This window comes from Oncorhynchus gorbuscha, linkage group LG17 (assembly GCF_021184085.1).
Source record: "Oncorhynchus gorbuscha isolate QuinsamMale2020 ecotype Even-year linkage group LG17, OgorEven_v1.0, whole genome shotgun sequence".
NCBI classification, from domain to species: domain Eukaryota; kingdom Metazoa; phylum Chordata; class Actinopteri; order Salmoniformes; family Salmonidae; genus Oncorhynchus; species Oncorhynchus gorbuscha.
In genome coordinates this window covers 10,081,794-10,107,918 of record NC_060189.1, presented here as the reverse complement: position 1 = coordinate 10,107,918, position 26,125 = coordinate 10,081,794, and the positions used below count along the sequence as shown (strand labels likewise).

Here is a 26,125-nt window from a genome sequence, read left to right as displayed (position 1 = left end):
TTACACAAGTGTTTACAGGGAGAACTTCCCCATCTTCCTTTACCTCCTACTGGTCTTTATATGCCAAAAACTAGTCAGCCATATGTGAAAAGCTTTCTGAACCCTCATCTATCGATGTGCCCTTCAGCAAGGCACTTAACCCTAAGTTAAGTCTTTAAGTTGCTCTGGATAATAGCCTCTGCTAAATGACCAAAACGTACATTTAAATTTAATAATGTTTAATTTGCAATGTTTCCAAAGTCTCATATGCTTTTTATTTCTCCGCAACAACTAAAATATAATTTTTAGAGCCCCATACAACCTGTGTATAAAATCTGTAAATTCACTTTCTCTGTACTGTCCACAATTGGTCCTAATCGCTGTAGATCACCTACTGGCACTTCACCGCCCTCATGGTGCAGTACCTTGTGCTTATTGGTGATATCACCAGTCCCTTGAAGGCGTTTTTGACCAATAGGCGAAGAGGGGACGCAAGCTTTTGGCGAATACTGGCTGCAGTTAACAGTGGTGGATCGGAACGTCCCTGAGCGCGGAGTAGAGGAGAGTACACGGCGATACAGTCTTTGGGAGGAGATAGTGCTTATTTTCCCCCCCTCTCTCAGCTCTAACAACAAATTAAATCTGATTTTGGTTCAGAGGGTCGTCTAACTACAGCAATCGAAACGTGGGAGGAACAAAGGATTTGATCTTTCAAGTTTTTCTTTAGCATTTGTTTTCTTTTCATAAAACAGGATTCTGTTGGAGGCTCGCTCGCACTCTAGACGCAAAGATGATGGTTGGAGAGATCGAGGTGAAGGAGAGACCGAGGCCGAGTCCCGACTATTTGATGCAATTGTTAAACGAAAAGAAGCTGATGACCAGTTTGCCAAATCTGTGCGGTATCTTTACACACCTTGACCGGCTTCTCGATGAAGGTAAAAGGCCGTGGAGAAATGGGGTAGTTGGGAGGGAAGGAGTGACTACGGCGCTGTCCCTAGGGCTCGGTGGGCATGCTTGCTGCATAGGGGAGCGCATGCATGGTAGCTACCTAGCTAACATAGCTAACGAGCTACATTATCGCACTGGGCAACACAACTTCTTCTTTTAACTTTACAAAGTGAGAACTGCGAGGAAATGAAACTCTTGCACCATCCAACAAGGATATTTATTCCCTACCACAAAACCTCAAGGATGTATTTGTAGTTAACATGTCCTGTTCTCTGATTTGAGGACGAAGTGAAAAGTTATTTTTTGTGTGGGGTTTTTTGCCTGCTAACTAGCTAACTTAGCCAGGACTGATAAACTAGTTAAGTTCGTATGCGTCCCAGTTCCAGGAAGAAGCTGTTTGATAGCCAGACTTTTCCATTTTAGTCTACCTCGTATTATGTAAGTGAATGTGAGTTTGTTCTATAGAGGATGTATTGTTGCCAGGATGCAGGTTCCATCTAATTCAACGGAGTAGGATTGGTAGCTAAGTACTATAAACCATGTTGTAATCACACCTGAAACTTCATAACAAGTACAGCAATATATCTGTCTGTATTCAGTCCTAAGCAGCTCGTTTCCATAACGTCCAGTATTTGCTTATCAGAATCTGGTGTAATTGCACAACATCGGAATGCGCCCCGGCTGTTGCCTTTCGGGGTTTGAAACAATGAGCAGCGGAGTTGTTTGCCTGGCAAAGATAACCAGCTCCAGCGTTTTGCAGTTACACGACGCTCTAAAACATACATTGGCTGCGGAAGAAATATCCCCGATGATTAGGCAGGAATTGTGTAGCTTTGTCTTCATTTGACATAGTCTTGTTTTTCTATGTCGTCTTTTTTTTCCGGGCCCATATTCTCAGCGTTGTTGTCGCATGATATTGGTCTAGTATGCCACTTAAGATGTATAGTTAATATAAGTCTATGCTACTATTTCGGTCATTTTCTATCATACACAATGTACAATTCATGACAGGAGTGTGTTTTATGTAATTGAGTAGGTAACGCTAGAGAGCGCCACTTTCCCCGCACTGTCCTTATCTCTGTGGGCAGCTGACATCCACTCACTTTCCTGGAATTAAAAACTTTTAGATGTATATTTCGTGTATTCTAATTGAATGCTAAAAGGACAGGAAAAATATTGTATCAGCAAAACTGAGTTTCACGCTAAATATAGAACCAAATGTGTCAAGTCAAATGTGCACACATTTTTTTTCTAACCAGATAAAACAAAAGGAAGTACTGTCACATCTTGTAGAACAAGATTTCTTTGCTCCAGTCTCCCATGCAGGCCCGTTTAGATAAACTCTCAACCTCTACTTCTCCAGTTAAACATTCCTGAAATGATTACCCTGCAACAAGCTCTACTCAACCCTTTCCTTCCATCACCTGCTGTTTTAGTCAAAGCTGTTTTTCCTTCTGGGGAGACACAGGAAACTAGGGGCCTTTTTCTCTCCTCTTTCTTCTATCCTGCCTACCTGTCTCCCCCCTCAGACAAACAAAATAATTGACCAGAATCCACAGTAAGCCTCTCTCTCACACACTGAATCTGTTTACCCAGGCAGCTTTGTAAGGCTGGCCACGGTGCACACTCAGCTGGCAGCCCGATGTGGCTGCACCCTCCCGGGCTTGTTACTCAGAGTGTGGGGGTGTTTTTAAGACTCCATGTCTGGGCCAGATCCTGGGCCCCTCTTCCCTGGCTGCACATGAGGTTTCACAGTTCACATACTGTCGTCTGCTCTCTCCAGCCACACAGCTCCACCGTTTACCGGGGTTACTACAGCAGCCGTCCAAACTTCACCCCTCTGCCAAATGTTTAGTGGGTGTGTTAGGAAAATAACACCCATTGCAGAGAAGGCTCTTGGCTAAAGCCGTCTGCTTAGTCTTTTGGGCTTGGAGGCATGAGCCCACCCCCATCAAAGCGCACCCTGTAAATGTGGATTCCTGAGATTGAGTGAAACCTTCTAAGTGCAGTGAGAAGCATTCCCATGACATGGCAGGATGATGTTTAGAAAGTAGACCTATTAATCACAGCGGGAAGTTTGTTGTGGTAGGTACATTTGTGTGCCATTCGGGTTATGCAAATGTCGACTGCGGTTTCAGTCGGCAGGGAGGGTGAACATCGCAGCTCATTGTGACTTCTGTTGGGGACAAAAGCTTGCAGTCTGCAGTGATTTTGTTAATTTAACCTCTCGCATTGTTGTTTGATTCGTTTTTAGTTCCATTGATTCATTAGGAGATTTATCCAGGAAGTAGCTTACAACTCGGGTTTCTGTTTTGGTTGCATAGTAAGTGACACTATAGGAATCCAACCGGTCCGTTATTAGTCAAGGTGACCCTGGTGCCTGCTGATTGGTGACTGAATGACAACCAGACATGAAGGAAATACTTTTCCACAAAGACGAGGATACTTTTTACTGTCAATATTTCAGCGCCTGTGTTTTGCTCAAGACTCTTTGGGGAGAAATACTCTGTGTGTAGATAAAATCACATATTAAGGTGCTCGTCGTGAGAATCCTCATTTACTCACAGGTGGTGTGAGAACACGCATATCTCCATGTCTCGCACGCAGAGAGATGTACCTTGACCACACAGAAAAATGGCCTCTCCTCTGTCTAAACGGGCAGCTAAAGGGAAGGGAAAGAAAGTTAAGATTCTCTCCCAGTTGTCTCTCCTCCAGAGCCCTGCCAACAGCTGCACATGCACGTATATAACACATTCCCTGCACATACACTAGTGGTGTGCGGGCCAATTATTATTATTTTTTTTCACCCGCAATTTCTCATAACCCAGCCGAAACCGCCAGACTGTGAAAATCTGAGGCCCGTACCCGACCCGCTAATATAGAAAATGAGCACAGGTTTATTTAGTTTTCTGGGCAACGTGACAGATGTGAAGCTGCATGCATGTACTGAATTATAGACAAGTTAACTAACAAATAACTTATTAAAATGTCGGAAATTCTAAACGGGGACCTGATATAAATAAGACCAAAAAAAATGGCCTTCCGTCATCTGACAGTAGCCTGCTCACCAGAATGTCATTAATCAATAGAATGAATGCTTTAATCTAGTTGACATCAGTAAAGTCATGTTGTCTCTGCTTCTTTTGCGCGGCAAAGGCGTTTAGGGGGGGAATACAATAACCCCCAAAAATGTAAATATTTTCTGTGCAAAATGTCCAAATGACCTCGGTTTGACTGGTTGTAGGAAATGGGAAGTTGTGAAAATTACCCAACATGTTTCTGATAACATTTCAGTTCGCCTTGGATACACATTTTCTGTGTTTGAATGACTCAGCTTTTATGATTCTGATAAAGATAGGGAGTGTGTTGTGCTAACTGCGCTTTCATTCTCTCAAGATGCTGAAATTAATAAATCATATTTCTCCTCTTCCTAAGTCAAAGTTTGGCATATATTTTGTGTATCGTTTTACTGCAAGAAATGCTTAATTCTGCATGAGTTAATATTAAGGCTATGTGAGAGGTTATCCTGCCTGTTACCAAAAGCAATTGGCTGTGTAGGCTATTTGGCGCGTACAGTCGGGCCCTAAAGCTTACACAATAATGCCAGATAAAGTCGATGTGGAATACAGATATAAATTGCACAAGAATGATGGATTTTCAAAGTGACTGTTTCCTATTTATTCAACCCACCCGCCCTTTATCCACACAGTTAACCCAGCCGCCCTTTATCCACACAGTTAACCCACCCTGTCGGTACTGCGGGTAATGGGTCAACCCGCACATCACTAACACACACGTGTGTGTGTGTGTGTATAACACACATTCCCTGCATACACACGTATATAACACATTCCTCCGCCTACAACTTGGTGTGTGTGTGTATAACACACATTCCCTGCATACACACGTATATAACACATTCCTCCGCCTACAACTTGGTGTGTGTGTGTATAACACACATTCCCTGCATACACACGTATATAACACATTACTCCGCCTACAACTTGGTGTGTGTGCAGCTGTTTAAATGGTGAGGGGACAGCCAACACCAGTGAGCGTTGACCCCTGTGTGAAACAACGACTCCCAGTTCCCTGGCGTAGCTTGGCACTGAGATGCGTGTCCAGCTCCTTGTATTGAGCCACTCAAGGTCACTGTGGTGGCGTTGCCAGGCTCTTCTGAAAACCCCGTGCGCAGCAGTTGGAGGTGACAGCCGACATGTATTAAAAAAATAAATAAAAATGTTTTAACCATTTGCCGTTGACATGCCAACAAGCAAACTGCAATATTTTCTGTTGGCAGGAGATTGTATGACATTCTGGAAGGCTGTTGAAGTCCAGGCTATTGGTTTAGAGGTGGGAGTCAGGGCTGTAATCAGTATAGTATCAGACTGTATATAGAGAATTCTTTGGATGTTGACCCCCTGATGTTTTCTACAGTTAAATCCTAATCTGTGCCAAGGACCCTCTTGTTAAAATTTCCATTTGAACCCTGTTTTGTACCACAAACGTGCTGCAGGTTGTGCGTGGCACCGATTTCTCTCAATGGATAGGTCTTTTGTTTAATGTTTGTTGCCAGTGTTCGGTTTAACTGTTTAGAAAGGCCCTGTGCCAAGCCCCTGGGAGAGCATCAAGGTTTAAAGTTGGAGATTACAGAAGAGAAAAGTTCTCCATCGGTCTCAACTGTGCTGGTTACTACTTCATTTCTTGCCGTAGGGTGACCTTCTGCGAGCGCGGCCGTAGGCTGACCCTTTGCCAGCGCAGGGCAGTGACCTGCACTAACCTTTGACACACAATCAATTTGCCGTCTAACAAGATTGAGTGCTGCTCGCGAAGCAAGATGGCGCTTGGGGCTTTGAAAGCTATCGAATGGAGAGACTATAGGAGGGGAGGGGGCTCGGGGCACGGTTGTTGTGCAGGCTGAAAGCTGATATGCGTCTCTGTCCCCCTCCACACCCGTGCCTCTGCTTCCCTCCCAAGGCACTACTTATAAGCTGGAATTTAATTAACAATACCCATTCTGTGAGCAGCTTTACTGAGCTGCCTGTTGTATAGCTTAGTTGTCGCTCTGACTCCTCTCGCTCTCTCTCTCCCCTGGCATGACTCTCTCGCTCTCTCTCTCTCCCCCGGCATGACTCTCTCGCTCTCTCTCTCTCTCCCCTGGCATGACTCTCGCTCTCTCTCTCCCCTGGCATGACTCTCTCTCTCTCTCTCCCCTGGCATGACTCTCGCTCTCTCTCTCCCCTGGCATGACTCTCGCTCTCTCTCTCCCCTGGCATGACTCTCTCTCTCTCTCTCCTCTCTCTCTCTCTCTCTCTCTCATGTCTCTCTCTCTCTCTCTCTCTCTCTCTCTCTCTCTCTCTCTCTCCCCTGGCATGACTCTCGCTCTCCTGGCATGACTCTCGCTCTCCTGGCATGACTCTCGCTCTCCTGGCATGACCCTCTCTCCCTCCCTGACCCTCTCTCTCCTCCCCCGACATGACCCTCTCTCCCCTCCCCTGGCATGACCCTCTCTCCCCTCCCCTGGCATGTCTCTCTCCCCTCCCCTGGCATGTCTCTCTCCCTCCCCGGCATGACCCTCTCCCTCCCCCGGCATGACCCTCTCCCTCCCCCGGCATGACCCTCTCCCCCCCCCCTGGCATGTCCCTCCCTCCCCTGGTATGACCCTCTCCCTCCCCCGGCATGACCCTCTCCCTCCCCCCCGGCATGACCCTCTCCCTCCCCCGGCATGACCCTCTCCCTCCCCCGGCATGACCCTCTCCCTCCCCCGGCATGACCCTCTCCCTCCCCCGCATGACCCTCTCCCTCCCCCCGGCATGACCCTCTCCTCCCCCGGCATGACCCTCTCCCTCCCCCGGCATGACCCTCTCCCTCCCCCGGCATGACCCTCTCCCTCCCTGACCCTCTCCCTCCCCCGGCATGACCCTCTCCCTCCCCCGGCATGACCCTCTCCCCCCCGGCATGACCCTCTCTCTCTCCCCCCGGCATGACCCTCTCCCTCCCCCGGCATGACCCTCTCCCTCCCCCGGCATGACCCTCTCTCTCCCCCGGCATGACCCTCTCCCTCCCCCGGCATGACCCTCTCCCCCTCCCCCGGCATGACCCTCTCCCTCCCCCCCCGGCATGACTCCCTCTCCCTCCCCCCCGGCATGACCCTCTCCCTCCCCCGGCTCCCTCCCCTCCCCCGGCATGACCCTCTCCCCCTCCCCCGGCATGACCCTCCCTCTCTGACCCTCTCCCTCCCCGGCATGACCCTCCCCTCCCCCCGGCATGACCCTCTCCCTCCCCCCGGCATGACCCTCTCCCTCCCCCGGCATGACCCTCTCCCTCCCCCGGCATGACTCCTCTCCCTCCCTGACCCTCCCTCTCCCCCGGCATGACCCTCCCTCTCCCCGGCATGACTCCCTCTCCCCCGGCATGACCCTCCCTCTCCCCCGGCATGACCCTCCCTCTCCCCCGGCATGACCCTCTCCCTCCCCCCGGCATGACCCTCTCTCTCCCTCCCTCCCCCGGCATGACCCTCTCTCTCTCCCTCCCCCGGCATGACTCCCTCTCTCTCCCTCCCCCGGCATGACTCCCTCTCTCTCCCTCCCCCGGCATGACTCCCTCTCTCTCCCCCCCCGGCATGACTCCCTCTCTCTCCCTCCCCCGGCATGACTCCCTCTCTCTCCCTCCCCCGGCATGACTCCCTCTCTCTCTCCCTCCCCCGGCATGACTCCCTCTCTCTCCCTCCCCCCGGCATGACTCCCTCTCTCTCTCCCTCCCCCGGCATGACTCCCTCTCTCTCTCCCTCCCCCGGCATGACTCCCTCTCTCTCTCCCTCCCCCGGCATGACTCCCTCTCTCTCTCCCTCCCCCGGCATGACCCTCTCTCTCTCCCTCTCCCGGCATGACTCCCTCTCTCTCTCTCTCTCCCGGCATGACTCTCTCTCCCTCCCCCGACATGACTCTCCCACCCCGTGCTCCGTGGGTAATACATTGTATGGCCAGAGGATGTCCCAGGCTCAGAGGCTCTCTCTCTCTATCTGATGCCTGCACGCTGGTGTCTGAGATCAGCCAGGCTTCTGGCCCGCAGCCCTGTGCAGCTGATAAAGGCATCCTCCGACAGGCCCTGCCTGCACCGTTATCTCAGGCCACAACCTCTACCCCAGTTGTCTGGTTTTCCCCGACACCCTTTTTACGTTTGACTGCCTTTTTTTTCCTCCTCTACTTTTTTAATTCGATAAGCTACAAAATGGATGCTGCACAAAGGTTTTGTGGACTGTTGTTCAGTTTAGTCGTTCTCTGAGAATCTGGAGGAGAAATGATGCATGACGTGATGGGATATGACAAAGTTTGGCAGTGTTGTAATAGTTATGTCACAACCGTTCTCTTGGCTCTTTTGTTTATCTTTGGGATTTTTTGGCTTGGGAACCTCATCCTCCCTGGACTTTGACCTACCCTGCTTCTCCCCCTCCATTTTTGGGATGTGCGAAACAACATGCCTAACCAAAGGAAGTAACACCCATTTCAGGCAGGAAAGGGCTGCTGGAGTTGTTTGGCTTAGACTCTGGGGAAAGACAAGAAGACCAGCCTGTTTCATGAGCTTTATAAAATGGCTGATAACAAAGCCCTTAAACTCTACTCCTTTGTGTCCCGTTTGATGTGTAATTTGTTGTTTCTCAGCGAGGTGCGTCTGTCTCTACTCCCGTTTTTCCTGTGACTAATTTGAATGTGAGTTGTAAGAGGCCACTTGAGACTAGCTGCATGTTTATTTCAATCGTCCCTCCCTCCACACACACATTCCTCAGCAACAAGGAGAAAGGCCTCGCCCCCTTGCATTCGACTGTTTCGAATAGCTCCCCGTCCCACCCCTCTTCTTCCAACGGTTTCCCTCTTGTCGCTCTCATTTGTTTCTGCTCTCTGTAGTGAGTCATTTGATTCTCTGGGCTGGCTGTTGCTGCAGATGGGGGCTAACAATTAGGCTCCATGGAAGTCACTGCATTATTTGTTGGCGTTTCCCATTTCAGTCTTTTTGTTTGGACACACCAAGCAGGAAGGTGAAGAACTGAGCTGAATGCTCGTCCTCTGCGCCTGCATTCTCTCCTCTTCTGAGAGGAATGGCAAAGCATTAGGCTAGCAGTTAGCTGAGGAATTTAGGCTAACTTGGCGTGCACTTACCCTCAGTGTTCCCTCCCCAACATACCTACTCTTTTTGAATTTGAACTCAATCTGATCTGTTAACTGGAGACGAGTCAGATCTGGCTTGTGACGATCATGCAGGAGGAGCTTGATGTTTTTGAAACATTTTGTAGAACAATACCCCACCACCACTGAAATGGTTTCAATACCCCCCTACCACCACTGAAATGGTTTCAATACCCCCCTACCACCACTGAAATGGTTTCAATACGCCCCTACCACCACTGAAATGGTTTCAATACCCCCCTACCACCACTGAAATGGTTTCAATACCCCCCTACCACCACTGAAATGGTTTCAATACCCCCTACCACCACTGAAATGGTTTCAATACCCCCTACCACCACTGAAATGGTTTCCACCACTGAAATGGTTTCAATACCCCCTACCACCACTGAAATGGTTTCAATACCCCCTACCACCACTGAAATGGTTTCAATACCCCCTACCACCACTGAAATGGTTTCAATACGCCCCTACCACCACTGAAATGGTTTCAATACCACCACCACCACTGAAATGGTTTCAATACCACCACCACCACTGAAATGGTTTCAATACCACCACCACCACTGAAATGGTTTCAATACCACCACCACCACTGAAATGGTTTCAATACCACCACCACCACCACCACTGAAATGGTTTCAATACCACCACCACCACCACCACTGAAATGGTTTCAATACCACCACCACCACCACCACTGAAATGGTTTCAATACCACCACCACCACCACCACTGAAATGGTTTCAATACCACCACCACCACCACCACTGAAATGGTTTCAATACCACCACCACCACCACCACTGAAATGGTTTCAATACCACCACCACCACCACCACTGAAATGGTTTCAATACCACCACCACCACCACCACTGAAATGGTTTCAATACCACCACCACCACCACCACTGAAATGGTTTCAATGGTTTCAATACCACCACCACCACCACCACTGAAATGGTTTCAATACCACCACCACCACCACCACTGAAATGGTTTCAATACCACCACCACCACCACCACCACTGAAATGGTTTCAATACCACCACCACCACCACCACTGAAATGGTTTCAATACCACCACCACCACTGAAATGGTTTCAATACCACCACCACCACTGAAATGGTTTCAATACCACCACCACCACTGAAATGGTTTCAATACCACCACCACCACCACCACTGAAATGGTTTCAATACCACCACCACCACCACTGAAATGGTTTCAATACCACCACCACCACCACTGAAATGGTTTCAATACCACCACCACCACCACCACTGAAATGGTTTCAATACCACCACCACCACCACCACTGAAATGGTTTCAATACCACCACCACCACCACCACTGAAATGGTTTCAATACCACCACCACCACCACCACTGAAATGGTTTCAATACCACCACCACCACCACCACCACTGAAATGGTTTCAATACCACCACCACCACCACCACCACTGAAATGGTTTCAATACCACCACCACCACCACCACTGAAATGGTTTCAATACCACCACCACCACCACCACTGAAATGGTTTCAATACCACCACCACCACCACTGAAATGGTTTCAATACCACCACCACCACCACTGAAATGGTTTCAATACCACCACCACCACCACTGAAATGGTTTCAATTAATGCTATAATAGATACATTTGTGTGCGTCTTGCAACCTTCAACTTCTCCTGACAAGACACAAGTGGCGATGAATCAACTATGAATACTTTACCTGTCTGGACAGCTTGTGGCATTTCTGTAACACTTCTGTGATGCGTTTCACACGGGCAACCGAGACCACCATCCCGTAGCACCACACCATCAACTATGTAGAGAGGAATGGCATTCAGACCCCACGGCTCAGCCGGTTTGGTCCGTTTCCCCCTGCTCCTTGCCACCTGGCTACATGTTAACTTTCTCTGTTTTATTGGTCTGAGGATGTGTCGCCTCGTAAACGATGACTCTGATTTCACCTTGACGTTTGAGTGCGACTGCGGCGTTGCCCTTTTCAATCTGTAAGCCTCTGCTTAGTTGTTTCACCCTGACAGAGACCTGCGCTCAGCTCAGAAAGGTTTTTTAAAATCCTTAAGGATGTTGACGCAACATCATTTATATCCCCATCAAAATCTGTCCGTTTAAAGTTATAGATATGTTGTTTTTTAGCATGGGCTGCGTCTCAATATGCCTGAGTCGGCATTCTGCACCTGTGGTGAAAAATGGTAGAGCTATAGTGCCGTTTGTCAGGCCAGGAGACATCCCAAAGATCGGTCGTATCATGAAAATGTTCTCCGTTTTGCTCTACGACCCCCACAAGGTCTGAAGGTAACTTGGTAACAGTAAAACGTAAATAATGGAAGTATGGAGATCCTTTCCTTTAACTCCTAGATAGAGGACCGATAATGAATAAGGTGTCAACTCAAAAAATAAAAATCATAGTTTGATATCTATGAATGTGTTATTCAATGTGTTTCTATGGGCTGTAATAAAGGCCAAATGCAATGTATTATCAAATGCTTTTTGTATATATTTGTGGGATATAGAATGATTATTCTCAGTCTATATTCTGAATATAATAGTGGGCACTGAATACAGTGACATCACAGATAATACAAATGCCAGGGAGGAGTTAAAAATGGTTTTACGTGTTTCCTAGGGGACTCTAGTCTTTGGCTATATTGAATGCTTGTTCTTAGCTACTTTATGTAGCTAACATATTCTTGCTTCACCTATTCCTCTTTGATACTGCTGCACAAACATGCCGATTGAGGTCTACACCGCTGGTATTATCAGGCTTGTATAGCTAATTACGTTTGCTCTGACTTTATTAGCGTTTAGCATTAGCAGCTAAGGAGCTGTAGGCCCAATTTCCTAAGAAAAGACACATTAGCTGTTTGCAGATGTAAGAAACACAAACTAATGGTGTAATTATAGAAAGCTTGTGGATTTATATTAAGAAGCAAAGTGAAAACAGCATTGTTGTCATCAACAATGTTGCATGTGCTGCATTGACCATGCAGACTGAACGCAAGTGTCTCGTGCTCAAGGAAAAACAAATGTGCTCCTTGAGTGACAGAGGGCGGGGCTAGGTCTCTGTGTGAAAGCAGCATGGAGGGGGAGCTGAGAGAGATGACTCAAGTAGCGAACTAACCTGTAAAAATGGACGTTGTTTGAATGAATGACTATTTGTTCAGCTATTTTGCTACTGGTCTGTTTGCCTGAAGGATCAGCCCGGCTGTGTTATCAGTTTGCGGTTTATGACTAGATTACAAGCTAACACAATGACTGTTTTGTGAGATTTTTGTTTTTAATTGAGGAAAAAGCGCCTTAACACCATTACAAAAAATGGCGAAACAACATTCCCAGTGGGAAAGAATGTGAAATCATTCTCTATAAGGGCGGGGAGATATGGCCAAAATATCATATCACAATACTTTTCACATTTGTGATGGTATTTGATGGTGTTTTCAGTTTTTGAATAATGTTTGAAATATGTTTTTGCCTAGTGCATGAGCCTAGGGTGGCAACACATAAATAACACGAGCCTTTCCCATTCTGGTTGTTTAATACTCTTCAACCCATCTGCATTAAAAAAAAAATCTTAATTTCCTTCACTTATCACTGCCACACTACAGCGCATCATGATGGCCAAACAAATCTAGGCCTAGTTAATTGGAGAGCTGATGGCATCATGGAAATTGAATGATTATTCTAATTCTATAACTAGCGATTAGCGGCTAACAAGATACATTTTTCCCACAACTTCCTAAGAAAAGACAAACTAGCAGACAGTAGTTTGCAGAGGGCAAGATGCAGAAACTAATAATTAATATAGAACGCTTGTGGAAAGCAACATCCTTGTTGCATCTCTGACCATGCAGACTGCAGCAGAGTGAACGACGGGGCTTGGTGTGGGAAGTGGTAGGCAGACTGCAGCAGAGTGAACTGCAGGGCTTGTTGTGGGAAGTGGTAGGCAGACCGCAGCAGAGTGAACGGCAGGGCTTGGTGTGGGAAGTGGTAGGCAGACTGCAGCAGAGTGAACGACGGGGCTTGGTGTGGGAAGTGGTATGCAGGACGAGTGAGAAAGACGTGCTCAAGTAGCAAACAGTGTAAACTATAGAAACAGACATTACGCGCGCCGGAGTTGAGTATAAAATTTGATTTGATTTGAGTATCACATTTTTAAATAACCAAACACTGAAATACCCTTAGTGATGGTAAAGTAAAAAGCGAAAGTGTTCCATTCATCAATACCGGTTTATAGTGAAATGCGGTGTACCACCCAGCCCCAGGCTCTCAGTGTTAGTGTTTCTAGGTATAGAAAATGGATTGTTTGCGCTGAAAGGAAATGGGAGCAAGGCCCAGAGAGGCGGCGATAAGGAGCGTATGTTCTCTGAATGAGGTCATCTCCCAGGCTGAGGAGAAGCTCTGCAGCCTGCCTTTCCCTCCCTCGCCCCTCAGTCCCACACAATGACCTCTTGTGTTGTAGAGCTAACAACCCATCCCACTGCTGACACCAATATCACTACCATCGGCATCCACTCTTAAGTCGAGACTGGTTGAAGCAGTAGCCCTCTGTAAAGATTATGAAGTGTCGTTCTGTTGTTGGATAAGATGACAGCGGAACGGCCTATACGATGCGCTCGCTGTGTGTGGCAGGCAGGCGTCCGTGTCCTCTCAGTGTGAGAGCGGTCTGGGAATCTGTCTAGGTGCGGAGGCACCAGCTGTTCTGTCACATTCAGGTGAGGTATCTACCCGTGCCCCTATTCTGCAGCGGTGGACAACTCCCTGTGCTGCTCCAGGCCTCCTGGCAGCCTCTGGATGCTCTCTGTCCTTTTATCCATCCAGTTTTTCTCCTCTCGGAAGTTCATGAATTGTTCTTGACACTGTGTCAAGCCGTTGGCTGCGCAAACTTTTCCTCAAACCTTATTTTTATTGAGCGTCTCTGACACACTCAATGAGGCTCCTCCCCCTCCCTCAGCATGTGCCTCTTCTAGGAGGCTCCTCCCCCTTCCTCAGCACGTGCCTCTGCTAGGAGGCTCCTCCCTCAGCACGTGCCTCTGCTAGGCTCTGCTAGGAGGCTCCTCCCTCAGCACGTGCCTCTGCTAGGAGGCTCCTCCCTCAGCACGTGCCTCTGCTAGGAGGCTCCTCCCTCAGCACGTGCCTCTGCTAGGAGGCTCCTCCCTCAGCACGTGCCTCTGCTAGGAGGCTCCTCCCTCAGCACGTGCCTCTGCTAGGAGGCTCCTCCCTCAGCACGTGCCTCTGCTAGGAGGCTCTGCTCCCTCAGCACGTGCCTCTGCTAGGAGGCTCCTCCCTCAGCACGTGCCTCTGCTAGGAGGCTCCTCCCTCAGCACGTGCTCTCCTCCCTCAGCACGTGCCTCTGCTAGGAGGCTCCTCCCTCAGCACGTGCCTCTGCTAGGAGGCTCCTCCCTCAGCACGTGCCTCTGCTAGGAGGCTCCTCCCTCAGCACGTGCCTCTGCTAGGAGGCTCCTCCCTCAGCACGTGCCTCTGCTAGGAGGCTCCTCCCTCAGCACGTGCCTCTGCTAGGAGGCTCCTCCCTCAGCACGTGCCTCTGCTAGGAGGCTCCTCCCTCAGCACGTGCCTCTGCTAGGCTCCTCCCTCAGCACGTGCCTCTGCTAGGCTCCTCCCAGCACGTCAGCACGTGCCTCTGCTAGGAGGCTCCTCCCTCAGCACGTGCCTCTGCTAGGAGGCTCCTCCCTCAGCACGTGCCTCTGCTAGGAGGCTCCTCCCTCAGCACGTGCCTCTGCTAGGAGGCTCCTCCCTCAGCACGTGCCTCTGCTAGGAGGCTCCTCCCTCAGCACGTGCCTCTGCTAGTATGAATCTTTTCGCCTCATTCTCCTATCCTAGGTTCTGATAAACAATGCAGCAAATGTTTGGCTCTCGCAAAATAAGCGTAGCGTCAATGTTTTGCTAAAGTGATTTGTTCCTGTGCTAAACACTAAGAACACTGTCTAGCTTCCCATGGGAAATGTGAATGACTCCGTGTCCTTGGCTCTGTCTTAACTCATTTAGGTTGGCTTGGGGGAGTCCATAACATGCCTGCCTTCTCCGGTCTGCCCATGTGGAGCACGCTTAATGGCTAGCTCGCTCTTCTCTCTACTATCTCGCTGTTTTCTCCCCTCTACTGCTCTGTTTTCTCCCCTCTACTGTTCTGTTTTATCCCCTCTACTGCTCTGTTCTCTCTCTCCTCTCGCGTGGCAGTAATTCAGCCAGAGGGGTACATCTCCTCTTTCATCTGAAGACCAGTGCTGACATTAAAGGCCTGTAACGGGCTCTGTCTGTTTGCATTAACCCTGGGTCACCCATTCTACAGACCAGCCTCTGCTGTTCTGGCTCTCTCCACCATCCAGACAGACCAGCCTCAGCATCTCCACCACCGACACACCAGATGGCCCTGCCCTCCTCTCCATCCTCCCTTCCTCATCAGACACCAGCACTCTGAAGACGATCAATGCCTAAACACTTAAGTAGTCTCAGGAACTCCGTGATGGCTTTCCTGACTCTCTGCTGTCGGATCAGGGTGGACAATTTGTTTGCCTGTTGCTATGACATTCTGACCCACTTCTGCCATCCCTTTTGCCGAAACATGTGTTTCGGCCTGTAAGAGTTCAGCCCTGTGCCTTTTGGACCAGCCCAGCAAACAAACAGACCGAAACAGTGTCAGTCTGTTCTCAGGAGACACAGACTGGTGGTTTTGCGTACTAGGCTGACTGGGGAAGACCAGACAAAGGCTGGCTTTCGCCCTTACAGCCACTGTTGAGCAACAAGTTCTGGCATGTTCTGGTTATGACCGGTTCTACTAGAGTTGCACAGTTATGTCAGCTCCTAGTACGCAGCATGTTATTATGTTTGTGAAGTGAACATTAAATTGCATGTGACTTCATGTGTTGAATATTCTCGTTATGAACAGAGTCCTAGGTTGTTGTCTAGGCACTCCGTGCCCGTGGCATCATCACACATGAATGACGACCATTAAATTGCACAAGGGCAGTTTGTCGCTCTCCGGCTGTCCCCCTGGCCTGGGTGTTAAAGCTCCCCGTCTTGGCCTGACCTGATTTCCTGCTAATTAAAGCCAAAGGAATGCTTTCGTGCTTCCTCGTCTCTCACGCTTCCCACCAATTGAGGATGAAATAGTAAACAGACAAAGGAGCTAACCCTCTGCTCTTCTCGCCACCACAGAGTCACAAGGCCTGCTTTCTACCTGCTGGACAAATGACAGCCCATTGCAAAGGCACAGATAAGAACGCCTCTGCCCTGCTCTATGGGGAAAAAGCCCAATCGACACTGTCAATACTTGCTCTGCTCCGACCTTTTGAGTGATATTTCCCCTTTTAGCTGCCTTTGTGGAGGCCGTTTGTAAGACTGCAGGTTGCAAGCATCCTCCCATCAAGGGGGTGATGAAGGACCGGTTAAGGGTAAGTCTCATTTTATTAGTTTTTTCTGTCTGGGCCAGGAATAGTTAGCCATCTATGACAGGCTTTTGGTTGTGGAGATTGTAGGATGACGTGATGGTGGTTCATGCTTGGGGAGGAAGCAGGGCATTGGTTATCTGTTCTTGGCACATTAAGAGGGGCGTTTCTTCCTTCCTCTTCTGACAGCGGGACCTTTCCTGTCATTGTTGTGTGACTGTGGGGATTATGCTGGCTTCCTGGTTCTGTATGAGACTGTTTCTCAAGTTTGTTTTCAGCCTGACACAAGCAATGAAAGCAAAGCAACAGAGGCACAAATAACCTGCAGTCTACCTGGCTTTCAAGTTGATGTCATAACATTGATGACTCTTCTCTAACGTCTCGAGGAGTCTGGTTGTACTAGTTGACAGGAAGTGTCGCCCCTCCCCTACAGCCTTGCTGCTCTGCCCCGGCCAGCACTGAGAGGAAAGGCTTCCCCTGACTTACAAGCCTTCCAGTGAAAACAACTGGACCAAGGCTTCTGTCTGCCGCTGTCGATTCTCCTCAACAGACACACAATCAGACCAACATTCTGTTCCTTTTCTCCTGTTCTCACCATCTCATATCTTAGGATACTTACAGCAGATATCCTGTATTCTCCTCTAAAGCAGTCACACTTATGTGTGGGTGTGTGCCTGAGGCCAGACTGAATGAGGTGCGGGGGCGATGATGTGTTTGTGTCCTGCTGGATCAGCTGACACACTGAACGCGGTGAAGTGGGTTAACATAAACCAAGGGAGTGAGTCTGGAGAGTGGAGCACACAGTGCAGGTCTCACGTTTGTTTGTGAGCACGAATTCAGTGGGAGGTGGAATGGGTTCCCTTGATAATAAACAGTGAGTGTGTTTCGTGAGATTAATTCCCAAGTTTGAGTCAGTCTGTGTCGCTTCTCTGCACCCTTTTACAAGGGGTAAAACAGTGGCTGCCTGTGTTGGTTATTTTGTTATGCTGCTTAAAGGGTTTTTCCCCCAAAATGTATCCCAACAGATGAATGGAAACAGTTTGACACCTCTCCCCTGAAAGCTACTCTGTTAAATGACTACTGCAGCTCTTTCCAATCTAACGCTACATATCCTACCCTTTTTCGATGGGAGGAAATCAGCAGTAAAAGTGATCTTTTAAGAGGTGTTTTTGCATTTGGGTGTTTAAGAATGACTGACTAGTTCCGCTGAGCTGGTGAATTGCGTCATTTTCAGAACTTGCTGAGTTGACCGTTAGCATTGGAATCAAGCTCTTCCTCCCTTGTATTACTGTTATTCTACATGAATGTTGCCTATGGGAGGGACCCAATAGTGATGTCAAGGGCAGTGTGTATGTGTTTTGTGCGCGTCTTAGGCCTATTTTCCATTACCCAGTAATGGCGGCTTGTAGCGCAGAGGGCGATTGGGCTTCATAGCTTGTGATCACCCCAGGGTGTCTTCCTAAATTACTGACACGCAGAGAGTAATGAACACCTGCCCCCATGGCGGCCATTAAGAACGAGCCCATTATGCACTTAGCCGGCCCTCATGAGTACAAGGCGCTCTCGCCGTAGAATCCTCTCCGTGTGGGAAACGGCCACTCCCATGCCTCATTGAGCTGATACCCCCCCACTGGCCCCAGCCCCATAAAGCAGTTCCACATCACATGTGGTCCCCTGTTCTGATTTTAGCTGCAGGGCGTAATGACTCTGTAGAGATCTGGAGATGGACTGTTCCCTCTTTTAGTTTTCAGATGTGGTAATGGGCTCGGTACTGGGAGGAGAGCTCGTCTTTAGGACCGCTCACACACATGTCCAGGTTTGGGCCTTTTTGTTTTGCAAGAATTGGAGATCTGGCCAAAGCTCCTCCCCTGCAATGACTTGAGGCTGAAAATGTATCACAATTGCTAAATTTGCTAAATTCTCCTTTAGTCAATGGTCTCAGGCCTTTCCTACTCTCTGGCTGTCCAGTCAGACTTCCCCAGACACGCCAGGGTTCATCTCACTGCTCATTATTTTTTTACCGACAGGATATAGGAAATAAAGACAGCAGCAGGCTGATTTTAGTCCAGAACTTCACACTGGCCCAGAGATTCACCAAAGCTGTGGGATCCAAATGTGTGACAGTGTATTTCTCCAATCGTCCTGTGTCTGTCTGTTTTCATTGTCTAATCGACACGCTAACTGGCTATGACACATCCTATTGAATTCGTCATGCTGCCGCAACCCATCTCCAATGCCAAGAGTCACGTTAAGCCACATCATGTTTGGCAGATTTTCTGCTGCTAGGCAACCTCAGAAGCACTGAGATGTTAATAAAGAACAGCTCTGTCTTCCATCACAACACCAACACACCGCATCTACCACAGCCACAACAAACCACTGGCTTTACTGTCAGAATGCTTCCACTGGAAGGAGAGGAAGAAAGAGAAATGGAGATTTAAACGTTTTTTCCCCCCAACGGGAAAGGATCGCATCTCCAAAACAGTCAAGTTTGTTTAAATGGCTAGACACTATGTCCTGGTGTTTTTTTGTACAGTTTCTGCTCCTAGGTGATTTACCCCTCCGGTGATATTTCTGTGTGTTGTGTTCTGCCTCTCTGGAGAGCCATGGCTACAAACACCGAAGCCTCATTTAGTTAATTTTTTCCCACCAGTTTTGTTTATTTTCTGTATATGCATGTGGTTTGGGGAGTCAGTAGAAATGATCCACATTGGACCTGCACAGTACACCGAACAGTCCAGTTTTCAGTGTGCAGTCTCTGCCGTTACATAAGCATCTCAGCACACGCTCATTATTGGCGACCATGGAGCGGAACGTGCTGCTTTTTGGACGTGATGCGTGTGTTCTCTACTCCAGGTGGGCTTTGTTCCTGTCCAATTTTTGTGTGTGTGTGTGTTGAGAACTAGTGGAAATCGTAGAACAGTCAAACCCAATTTGTGTGGTTGTGTATGTCGTCCTCCTTGGCTCACTCGGGCTCAGGAGAGAAGTGGAGGGAGGAGGCAGCGAGGAGGATTGAGAGGCCTTGTTACTCCAGTCATTTATTGAGTAGCCTATCTGCTCAAAGACCTGACGCCGGAGGTTTTTACTCTGACTGCTTAGGAGAATCTTGCAAACGTAAATCTCTCCCTGCTGGCCCAGGAAACTGCAGTGTCATGCATTTCACTGGCCGTTTAGTGCTTTCATTTAGTTTTAGGCCAGCAATTACATTGGGCCCTGACTCAGGGATTGGGATAGGCTGGTCTGTGTGTAATAAAGTGTGGGTCTGAGAAGGTTGAGGCCTGCCTATCATTTGCCATCATCATCATCATCCGCCACACACATCTTGCGCTATTTTTTTACAAGTGCCATGATTTGAACATAATGGTGGTATCTATGCATCCTCATAGCTGGTATAAATCGAAGATGTTTTCTCCCTGTTGATGTTGAAAATGTGACGGCTTGTACAGTTTTGGGGCGTTTCAAACATTCATTATGGAACCATCTGCCTATAGGCCGTTAAGTCGGATCATAGAGGGACAATGGCACTAAAGGTTTTAATCGACGAGACAGCTGTGGGTCCTTGATAAGAGCAGAAAGGTTTTCATAGCTCTATCGTCCACATACTATATTTCTGTTCACCTTCTTTAAGAACCCTTTCTCGTGCCTTCCTGCCGCAAAGCCTTAACTGTTGAAGTGGAGTGTCGCTTTGGACCAAGTAGTCTGGACTGAATAAAAGGAAGGGATTGCATTTAAAGGCCCGTTCACTGCTGTGCTTTGTGATAGCTAAAGTGCGCCACTTCAAAGTGGAAAAACTTGTACCTCAGCGATGTCTCGTCTCAGCCACCACCACCGGTGTGTATTTTAGTAGCGGTCGTGTGCCGTCCTTCTCCGTCATCTGCTCTCGTCGCTTCTGTGTGCAGCGGGAGACATGATCTATCTCTGTCTCCCTGGAACCGATCCCAGTTTTTTTTGTGTTTTTTTTTTACATTTCAGAGTAGATGAGGGGCTGCCCGGGTGAGAGGGGCTGCCCGGGTGAGAGGGGCTGCCCGGGTGAGAGGGGCTGCCCGGGTGAGAGGGGCTGCCCGGGTGAGAGGGGCTGCCCGGGTGAGAGGGGCTGCCCGGGTGAGAGGGCTCAGGTTTAATTGGCGTTGGGATCCTTGGTTCTCAGGTGCTGGGTATTAGGGGCTTTAATGCCCAGTAATCAGAGTTTTTAAAGCTGCTTTAGCCTGAGAAGCTGATCGTACCACCTGGAAATATCACACACACAATCTACCATTATGGTTGGGACGCTTTCATATGGTTTAAATGGAATATCCTGATGTTTGACATTGATATATTGTGATGTGCAAGAATATTAATCTATTTGAACTTTATAAATCAACACTGTGCAGTTTTATCACTATGAATATGTTGAAATTAGTGACAGATTATTTAATGATAATGTGACTATAATATTGTCTATAATTACAATTGCATAGTCTTTCATAAGCCTCAAAGTCTAAGCTGTGTGTCATATGCAAACATATGGAAATGTTTTAAGATGGTCATACAATGGATCATTTGGCGATTTTAGGACCCCTTTAATTAAAAAAAAGTTTAATATTATATTTGGCCATTACTATATATAGCCCATAGAAATGCATCGAATAACGCATTAATAAATGGCAAAGACAGTGAATCATAAGGTTTTGAAGTGTCCTATATCAAGGAGATAGACAGCTCAGGAAATATTTTTGTAGAAACACATTTCACCCCCTTTTTTTTTGTTGGCAGAAAACTACCTCTGTACTTCCATTCATTTGTAGGAGTTATCTTCAGACGAGTCCTATGACACTTGTGGGGGTTGTAGAGCAAAACGGAGAACATCGTTTTCATGAGTCTCGTCTTTTCCCGAACTGTCGTATTAGTTTGTTGGCCAAACCGTTCGGCTGCGACAGATGTTTTCATGAGAAGACAGATTTTCAGGATGTCTCATACTTAGTCATGTAGTGTATGTAGACACCTGCTCGTCGAACATCTCATTCCAAAATCATGGGCATTAATATGGAGTTTGTCCCCCCTTTGCTGCTATAACAGCCTCCAGTCTTCTGGGAAGGCTTTCCACTAGATGTTGGAACATTGCTGCGGGGACTTGCTTCTATTCAGCTACAAGATCATTAGTGAGGTCGGGCACTGATGTTTGGTGATTAGGCCTCGCAGTTGGCGTTCTAATCCATCTCCAAAGGTCAGGGCTCTGTGCAGGCCAGTCAAGTTCTTCCACACTGATCTTGACAAACCGTGGACTTCGCTTTGTGCATGGGGACATTGTCATACTGAAACAGAACAGGGCCTTCCCCAAACTGTTGCCACATCTTTGGAAGCACAGAATCATCTAGAATGTCATTGTATGCTGCCCTTCACTGGAACTAAGGGGCCTAGCCCGAACCGTGAAAAACATCCCCAGACCATTATTCCTCCTCCACCAAACTTTACAGTTGGCACTATCCATTTGGGCAGGTAGCCGTTCTCCCGGCATCCGCTGAACCCAGATTCGGCCTGCCAGATGGTGAAGCGTGATTCATCATTCCAGAGAACTCGTTTCCACTGCTCCGGACTAACAGTTCTTGTGCTGGCGCTGTGTCCAGAGACAGTTTGGAACTTGTGTGTTGCGACAGACGTATTTTAAGTGCAGTGCAACGCGCTTCAGTACTCTGCAGTCCTGTTCTGTGAGCTTTTGTGGCCTACCAATTTGCGGCAGAGCCGTTGTTGCTCCTAATGTTTCCACTTCAGAATAACGTCACTTACATTTGATCGGGGAAGCTTTTGCATGGCAGAAATTTGACGAACTGACTTGTTGGAAAGGATGACAGTGCCATGTTGAAAGTCACTGAGGTCTTCAATAAGGCCATTCTACTGCCAATTTGTCTATGGAGATTGCATGGCTGGGTGCTCAATCCTATACACCTGTCAGCAACGGGTGCCGCTGAAATATATCCACATACTTTTGTGTGTTTTTAAAATGTATTTCACTTATATTTAACCAGGCAAGTCGGTTAATAAGAACATATTCACATCTACAATGACGTCCTACACCGGCCAAACGCGGACGCCAATTGTGATACAGTTGTGACACCTTCGGCACTGAGTCCTTAGACCGCTGCGCCACTCGGGAGAACGGATTTGATAGTGTTTCTCATAGTGTGTGTGTGTATATATCTTAAACTGACAGATTTTTGATGGGGATTTATTTTATTACTTAAATTGATACACGGGTGAGTGAAACTCAATGTTTCGGTGCAAAATTAATTTATATAAGAGGTCTCCCCAAAATATCACCCAACTCTATCACCCAACTCTATCACCCATACATTTCTCCTGTTGTCTAGTGTGAGGGACACGCACGCACACCTGATGTGAGAGCTCAGGGAGGTCAGGAGGACAGCAGCTTCCAGTATGCTACAGCAGGATGAGGACAAAGCAATTAAAACCTCCCGACGGAACTCTATTTTTAGATGTACTAATGATTGCCATGGGGTGGGTTCAATTAAAAAAAAAAAAAGGTCATTTTTTAAAAAGGTCATTTTCTGCAATTCAACACATTTTGCCATGGCTTACGTATTTTCATGTGATATTTGAGTGACCCGAACATGACAACTAAATCAACCGAGCTATAAAAAAACAAACATTAGCTGACATGGGCCAGTTGATCTGGACATTGGACCGTATTCCAGGGTACATGGGAAATGTCATGATGGATTTCCATGTGTAGATACGTTTTAAGTTAATACCTGCAGGCAAGTTGTGTAATATGGTAGGAGATAAAGCAGATTGCATTATTCATTTCACCTGTCACATTATTTAACACTATTAAGATTTTTGTAGTTCCCTAGTTGAGCCAGAAATGTGTTTGGTTGAAAACAGCACAGCGGGAGACGGCGGGAGCTGATGAGTTCATAGGTTTCTGTGTCTATCGGTGAGTCTCTGTTGTGCTGTGCACATGAGGTGATGAAGTTACACTTTTATGCATTTCACTACTAAAGGTTTGCCATCAGGTATCTTAGAATGGCTTTCTGTCAGAAGTCAGAGCCCAGGGTGAGTTGTCTCTACAGCTGCCATTTTTCTTTTTACCTGTGCTTCCGACTAACGTTTTACATTTCTCCTCTGTTCTGTGTACACATGCTACTCTTCCTCTGTTCCGTGTACACATGCTACTCTTCCTCTGTTCCGTGTACACATGCTACTCTTCCTCTGTTCCGTGTACACATGCTACTCTTCCTCTGTTCCGTGTACACATGCTACTCTTCCTCTGTTCCGTGTACACATGCTACTCTTCCTCTGTTCCGTGTACACATGCTACTCTTCCTCTGTTCTGTGTACACATGCTACTCTTCCTCTGTTCTGTGTACACATGCTACTCTTCCTCTGTTCTGTGTACACATGCTACCTCTGTTCTGTGTACTCTGTTCTGTGTACACATGCTACTCTTCCTCTGTTCTCTGTTCTGTGTTCACATGCTACTCTTCCTCTGTTCTGTGTACACATGCTACTCTTCCTCTGTTCTGTGTACACATGTTCTACTCTTCTTCCTCTGTTCTGTGTACACATGCTACTCTTCCTCTGTTCCGTGTACACATGCTACTCTTCCTCTGTTCCATGCTACTCTTCCTCTGTTCTGTGTTCCGTGTACACATGCTACTCTTCCTCTGTTCCGTGTACACATGCTACTCTTCCTCTGTTCCGTGTACACATGCTACTCTTCCTCTGTTCCGTGTACACATGCTACTCTTCCTCTGTTCCGTGTACACATGCTACTCTTCCTCTGTTCCGTGTACACATTTTGTTAGTATTCTAACAAAATTGGGGCAGCAGGGTAGCCTAGTGGTTAGAGAGTTGGACTAGTAACTGAACGGTTTTGCAACAAACCCCCGAGCTGACAAGGTACAAATCTGTCGTTCTGCAGTTAAATGCAGTTAACTCACTGTTCCTAGACCAGTTAACCCACTGTTCCTAGACCAGTTAACCCACTGTTCCTAGGCCGTCATTGAAAATAAGAATTTGTTCTTAACTGTTAAATGAAGGTTAAATGAAGGTAAAATAAATAATAGATACACAATGGGCTTTTCTTGTGTTTATTTTTAGCGTCTCCTAGTCCTTTGCCAGTAATACCGTAAAACACTAAGAGAAGGACAGTAGGGGAGTCTGGATATGGCCCAAGTTATAACTAGCTCTAAGGTCTGCAATGACTGGCACAACGAGGAAAACTGATGCACTACCCAATTTCAAAATGGCACCTTGTGCAATCAAATATTACAGCTTTCAAGAGTAAGTTGAAAGCCTGACTGAGTTGCTGAAATAATAAATGTTTATTTATTTTTGGGGCGGGGACTCTGTCCCCTGCAGCCCCGTAGTTTGGGACCACTGAATTAGAGACATATGCTGCTTTGCAGTGTTTTTAACTGCTGCCTTATGTCATCATCTTTGCACCTCTGACAAATCATGTTCTCCTTCCCTCCCTCCTTTTTATAAGCTTTCCATGACTGAATCCTCCCTCTCCTGTCTCGACTGAATCCTCCATCTCCTGTCTCGCCTACCCTTTTACTCTTTCCATGACTGAATCCTCCCTCTCCTGTCTCGACTAAATCCTCCCTCTCCTGTCTCGACTGAATCCTCCCTCTCCTGTCTCGACTGAATCCTCCCTCTCCTGTCTTGCCTGAATCCTCCCTCTCCTTCTCATGACTGAATCCTCCCTCTCCTGTCTCGCCTGCCCTTTTACTCTGCGACTAGACTTGTGTTTTCACTGGGTCAATAGAGAGACTACTAGATGCTCAGTGTTCACATGTACATGTAAAGCACAGTCTATTTTCATTTCCTTGTCTTTTGTCTTTAGTCTGAGCCTCCTTTTCCTGGCTCTGCAAACCCCTGGGGAGGGAAGGGGGGGGGGTGGTTAGGTTCATGTGTGGGTGAGAATGTGATCTCTTACTGCTGAGTGTTGTGTGGAATTGGCCTACTAGGAACGAACGACAGCAGAGGGAGAGAAGCATCAGCGCTCGGCTCAATGAGCGGGGGAGGGATGGAGAAGGACAGGGGGACTAAAGCAGACTGACAGTGTGGCACGCTAGCGGCCAGTCCCTTCAGGTGTGTGTGTGCCTGTCGTGTTGTCACTCTCTCCAGTACATGCAGTATAGCACCACCGCTGTCCCCTTTCTCCATAGGCCTATGTGGTCCATGCTGCCTCAGACAGCTAACGTTCTACACAGCCCCCTCCAGCTCCTCCTACAAAAAATCTGAGTTTCTTCACTCTCCTTTCGAGGTAGCTCTTTTCTGGCTCAATATAACATTTGAATGGAAGGCAGCCAGACGTAGACAGACAGTCCTTGTCTGAACCTGGGCTCGTTACATTTCCTGTCATTGTTGTGCGCCGACAAAATACTGCCAAGGATTTAGGGCTACTTCTAGTCTGACTGGATTTTAGCTTTCGCTTGACCAGTTCTGTTTTGTCCTGCTCAGGGGAAGTGTTTTCAAACAGTCAGGAGGTTATGTAGGCCTAGTTATTGATGTCCTGGTCAAGCAGGATATTAGTCTGTATGCTGTCATTCTAACTAGCCCTCCCTTGTCCAAATGC

At 47.7% G+C, this 26,125-nt stretch overlaps 1 pseudogene; it reads left to right on the top strand.

Moving 5' to 3' along the window:
- Nucleotides 1-492: 492 nt before the first annotated feature.
- LOC124001856 overlaps nucleotides 493-26,125 on the top strand; it is a 125,821-nt pseudogene continuing 100,188 nt past the window's right edge.